Source organism: Ipomoea triloba, chromosome 4, assembly GCF_003576645.1.
Source record: "Ipomoea triloba cultivar NCNSP0323 chromosome 4, ASM357664v1".
Taxonomy (NCBI): Eukaryota; Viridiplantae; Streptophyta; class Magnoliopsida; order Solanales; family Convolvulaceae; genus Ipomoea; species Ipomoea triloba.
The window spans coordinates 5164254-5171078 of NC_044919.1; positions in this window are offsets into that span (position 1 = coordinate 5164254).

Here is a 6825-nt window from a genome sequence, read left to right on the forward strand (position 1 = left end):
TAAGAGACACTTTGTTGATGTTTTTGGGATCTTTTGTATGTCTTAGGTGATAATTTTCTTTGAAATAATAAAACAGAATGCTAGAACACTTGATTTTAACAACTGCTACATGCCATCTCTTTTTGCTGACAGACAACCTCAAGTTTGTTTTGAGGTTGACCATAACAAAGTCCATGCACATTGTGCTTCTTTGAGGTTTTGTCCACATCTGCAATACCACAAGTATTTAATTAAAACTCCAATAACAGGATATATATATATATATATATATAGTTTATTGACTCATAACCTGTGTCGATTCTGAACAATTTGTTAAGGAGGTTTATTCAATCAAGATTGTTGTAAGTTTTAAAAGATTAAGCTTTTAAAAGTATTTAATTTGAACTTTTAAAGAGTTTTTCAAAGTTTATTAGTATTTTTAAAAACATAAACTTTTATAAATTCTATTATATCGATTTTTTTCTTCGTGTGTTCACTTTACAATACAAAATTTTCCTCCCATAAGCTCTATAATTTTATTTTAATTTTTTTTAAATTTTTGCCTGATAATTTTTCTTTCTGATCATGCAGTCTATGCATACATAATACCATGTACATATGGATGATGATAGGGAAAGCCGCCCTTGGTATTTCATGCCCTTATGCATAAAAATAATACTCCGTATTTTGTTCATCATATTTTATGACTTTGATTAAAGATTTGATATAAATTATTTATAATTTAATTTATTTACATTATCACTAAAATAAAATTTATGAATTTATAAATTATGTAAAAAATAATATGAATCGAAATTGCATTGACACCAAAGTAATTTGCAACTCAATCTCGTACTATCATGTTATTAAAATGTTTTGTATACAATCACCATTACACAATATTATTGCTACCAAAATGTTACAAACTTTCAAAACAAAATGCTTTATTTCTAAAATAAAAAATTTAAATAAATTCAACTACTTACCAATTTACAACACACCCGCCATTGGCACACAGAATGCAAATTTAGTTGTTCAAAATTTAGGCAAATACATTATATACACATCAAATTTAAATACTTGAGAGTTTTGAGAAAACATACTGCTTAGGAACGACGTTCTCTGTTGATAGTAGTCAGAGGATAATACACACTATAATCTAGAAGGGAATGCCAAATATCAATTTTAGATTAAAAAATGGAGGGGTAATTTTGTTTCAGTATTATATTTTTTCTTTCTAAAATCCATGGAATTCAAATATCAGGGGCATATATGAGATTTTAGTTCAATGAAAATGAGGGAATTGCAATTCCGTCTAACCAAACGAAAGAATTTAGTTGTCTTTAGAATTAGATGGGAATTAAGTGGGAATGAAATTGTAATTCCCTCCAACTAAACGCCAGTTGCATATATTCATACTTCAAGAAACACTTTCATTGATTATACCGTTTAGTAAAGGGTGAGATTGTTATTAAATTATTTATAATACATTTTGTTGTTGTGGCAACTAAATTTGTTTTTTTCCCCCTTAATGCATAAATTTATTACATATTCCATTAATTAAACATGTTGTTAAATCAAAACTTAATATTTAGGAATTGAAGAGTTACTTATGAGGAAAAGTATAATACTCACCAGTGATTTTTTACTTACGAGGAAAATTATAATACATACTAATGAGGGAAAATGTGATATTTATATATGAAAATAGTACTCCATAATATTTTTAAATCAAAATATAATATTAGGGGTTAAGAGTTACTTATAAAAAAAAAGCGTAATAGTTATGAAAAACTCAATCAGTTTATATCCGTCAGACAGTCTCATAACAGATATTACCCCAAAACTTTTGTAAACTCATTCAAACAAAACAAAACATAACAATCAATAAAATATAAATATTTATCATAAAATACTCTTATAATAATTAATAAATATTTGTAATATAAAAATTTAATAGACTCTACAATATTTAAGTTTAATAATTACCTGGTCGGTAAAGATATAGATTGGGATGGGCCGACAGCAGAATCAAGTAAGAAACGAGGAAGTGATCGATGGGAATTGGGATTTGGAAAAAATAAGGTTATTGAGGTTGAGGCACTCTGATGATATCGTAACATATGCGTTGGGAATTTGGGTTTATATATATATATTGAGCTTCCTTAGCTTGCAAACCTTAGCAACTACGGAGTATATATAGAGTCTCAGCTCGTCCGCTGCCCCGTACGTCAATTCAACCGCGTTATCGACATGCTGCCTTGTCACAAACAGATATAGTGGGACCAACTTGTTCACACTAATTTGGTAATCACAATATTTTAAAGGAAAAAGTGTCAAATAGGCCACTGAACTTATCGCTTTTGTGCAATTGGGCCATTGAACTTAAAAAGTGTGCAATTCAACCATCAAACAAGAAAAATTTGTGCAATTGGACCATTTTTACAAAACTTTTTAATTCAATTTGAGTTAAAAACATTTCAATATTGACTCCCAACTAGTATGGTAGAAGAAAATGCCACTCTTAATACATATATGTTAGTAATATAATTGGATTTTACCAGAAAATTTTTGTAAAAATGGTCAAATTGCACAAATTTTACTTGTTTGATGGTTGAATTGCACACTTTTTAAGTTCAATGGCCTAATTACACAAAAGCGATAAGTTCAGTGGCCTATTTGACACTTTTTCCTATTTTAAATTTAACTTTTTAAAGAGTTGTTTGATTTATAAGTCTTTTCAAGTTGAAGCGGTTAATTAGTTATAGAGAATTTAAAGGGTCACACTTGTCTCACGGATCTTTATCTATCTATGAAATGGTCAGATCATCGGGTCAATATGTAAATGTATTACTTATAATAGCAAACGTAATACTAAATTAAGAATAAAATGTCCCTTGCTTATAAGGGAAAGCATAGTACTTTTAAGGACAAATATAATATTTTTTATATTTTGATGTAAAAGTATTACTTTTTCATCAAAAATATTATATCTTCCTTTATAAGTAATGCTGCACTTATAAAGGCAAATGTAATATTTTTGAGAACAAATGTAATACTTTTACATTAAAATGTAAAAGTATTACATTTTTTCTCAAAAATATTATATTTTCTCATATAATAATAAACATTTTATTTATGATTTAATATTATATTTTTTAGTATAAGTATTACATTTTAACATGACTTGATTCGTCTCGCGGACAAAGATCCGTGAGATATTTTCACAGAAGTTTTTGTACGTCTAACTTTAATTGATTTAACATTTTGTGGTTCTTAGTTGTTAAGGTTAGAAGAAAAACTTTGCTTAAAGTGCATAAATAGTACAATGATATTAAATATTTTGAAATTGGATCATGTTTACATATGATTTGTTTATAGCACATGTCGGCATATATAATTTAGTGTGAACTTCAATTTGTTTGTGTATGCTATCATTGCTATGCAAGGATCAAGGGGTTAAAATCCTGCAATGAAATTTATTTTGGATGAGTTGGCAATTTAATTTCTGGCCAGGGGCTCAATTAACATATTATATATATGCATGCCTTTACAAAATATCTTGATGATTTAATATATTTTGATATACACTCAAAACTCTTTAACCATATGCATAATTTATTAAAGTTGAATCTTTAACCTTACAATTGAATTAGCCCTCTAAGTTGTTGGATTCCTAGTTCGAACTTTATTGTTTCCACTTAAAAGCAATTAAGTCTTTATTTTCCTTCAAACAATACTACAAATTCCTCATGTATTTTCCTTACAAAATTTTCTTTTTAAAATGTTATCATGCATGTGGTTGGTAGTTAAATTTATTTATTAATTAGTGGTGAATTAATGAATTTAATGGCACCAATAGATGAAAGAAAATGAGGAAAATTTAGAAGTAAAAATTAGGAGAAAAGAACATTTTCCGACCATAGTAAAGGAATTACCTAACATCTATATATCATTTCTTTAATTCAATTGAAATGCAAAGATAACGTTAGCAATTGCAGCACATTTTCCTGGAAATTATGGAAACATGATTGTCACGTTGCTTGTCAAAATAATTATCACAAGTGTAGAATGAATGTCATCAATTCCAAGAAATTAAAATATGACCCCGTCAACAAGTTCATTGCTCCAGATTCTGATCATATCCAAAATCAATATATGTATAATATTTATCCATTCCAAAAAGGAAAAGAATCAAAATGGTATAAAGTATGCTTTATAGAAAGATAGTGTAGAAAATAAAATTGCAGTGTGATTCCCTTTTTTTTTTTTTTTTTTTTTTTAAATTGTGTGCATTAAAGTTGACACAATAATTGGACAATGTATTGGATCTGACCTGGTGCGTTTAACTCATCAAAGTAGTCAAACAATGGTCAAGAGCAGAGAACAAGTGGAACGGTTACAAGAGCTCACGCAGTAAGAGTACCGTCTCATCAAAGATAGGAGTTACGGATGGCAGCGTCACGTATTAGGAGGCCGTTGCTATTATTGCACTGTACAAGTTTATAGTATAAAGGTTGACCCTGTGTAGCAAGAGGGGGACAGGCTCTGTTTCTTGTACACAAACCATAAAGCAATACAATAATTGTCTCTGTATACTAATTCATAAAATATAATATATCCGGTAAACATTGTTAATTACGTTAAAAGTATTATTTCTATTTATTTAAATGGAGAGTTATTTATACTAATATTAATTTATTTATACAATTTGCAATTATAAATCTATAGGTCATTTAAATTTTTTTTTAAGGCATAAGTCATTTTTAATTAAATTAAGTAAACTTATATAAAGAATTGACTTATAATATTAGATGACTTCATATCGTAATTGTTCATGCATGGAGAGGAAATCAATTTAAACGAGAGATCACAGATTTTAAATATGCTATATATACCTTTTTTTTGAAAAAAAATATATGCTATACCTTAAAAACGTTTGGTTTGCGAAGAAGGTTAAGAATTCAATGTATTTTACAAAATATGTCTAATAGTGTTGATGAATTTAATTAACTCGGGTAGCCCGAATTATTAAACCCGATAAATAAAGGGAATAATAAAGAAGGATAATTCGATAGAAAAGACAAGTAATATATGTCGAGGAGACAATTCTTGCATTAATAATAGTGTTGTAGGTAGATTACAAGTTAATGTAATGATCGGACATGGAATAGAGATGTCCTAATCAAGGCAATAATGAACTCTTTTATACTAAAGCTTCCTCCCACCCGCCCCCATGAGAATAGGGTGGTCGATTGGATCTCGTTGACCGAGTTTGCGCGTGTAGCGCACAAGGTGGGCACCCAGGCCAAGGCTGCCTCTCAGCGAGATCTCTCCGAGGCCACCTTCGGCCGAGGTCACCCCGAGGCCGCCCCAAGGCCACCTCCTGCCGAGGCCACCCTGAGGCCGTCCTAGGTCGAGGCCACCCAAGACTAGGGGCACCCCTAGCCCAGGTCGCCCTCCGCTGCTCTTCGAGAGAGCGAGGGATGAACACAATTGGCTAAAGAAAGGAGTAAAAGAACGATCGTTTTGGGATTTGATTTGCACTCCTTGCGCGCGAGATAGAATCTCTACGCTATATAATTCAATAAGCCTTAGAAAGGCTCTTTTATAAGTAGTGGTGCAAACCCACTTACCAAAGCAATGTGGACAAAAGCTACTTTAAAGCTTTTTCCCTCCATTTTTTCAACTCAAATATATCTACTTTGAGAACCAATTTCTCATTCACTTATTATCCGTTTTGAGCGTACAAAATATCGATCTCTTCGTCTAACTACGAAGAATCCGAATTCACGTTGACCTGATCCAAATTGAAAGTGGACCCCACATATATTTGTACCATAAAATAGCCACTTAAATTATTTTTTCCAACATATTATATTATATTTTCATGTCCAATCCGCAATGTAACTTTCATTTCATAAATCAAACTTAGCTTGTTATAATATATTCATACTCGACCAAATAGTTTAAATATTACTCACAAAAATAAATTATAAATCACTTGAGTCAAATGTTATTAATCGAATTAAATAAGACATTATTTTTTAAGTTGAATTAGATAAGACATGTAAATTAAAATGAATTGAGGAAGTACAAGTAATATAATCCACAAACTGTGTTCGTACATTATGTCGTCACGCACACACGTCATGCAGAATATAATAAATCATAGGTATTTCTCCAATTTTGAGAAATGGAAAGCTGTCAACACGAGTGAATAGCAATAGCATACACTGAACCTGTATAACATGGTTCGCAGGAAAATAAATTCTTTTGAATTGGAATTCCTAGATTTTGAGGAAAAACAATATTTTATACTGTTTGGTTCATGAAAAATTATTTTCCATGAAATTTGAATCTGTCAAATTTTAGAAAAAGAAGTTTCACGTCTATTTTCATAAAATAATTTTTAGTAGTTACAAATTGAAGATGAAACAAACATTATCCAATTAGAAGTATAATTTCAAAACCTGTTTGCTTGCAATGACCATTTCCTAATATACAAATTGCAATGAATTTCCTCATGAATGTCGCCCATCAAGAGTCAAGGATATGATTGTTGTAGGTGCCATGGTTAAAATTTTGCATTTAAAACTTAATTATTTTCAACGGGTGAGATGAATTCATAAAACTAGCTAGATTGGAGTTGCGTTGAATTCTTTGTGCCCAAAACTGTACAATTTGATATTGAATCTTAAAACTGGACATACTCGATTGATCTTCTCATGAATATTGAGAATAGATTCATGAGGTCCATAAATTAATACAATATATATATATATATATATATATATATATATATATATATATATATATATATATATATATATATAGATGAATTCG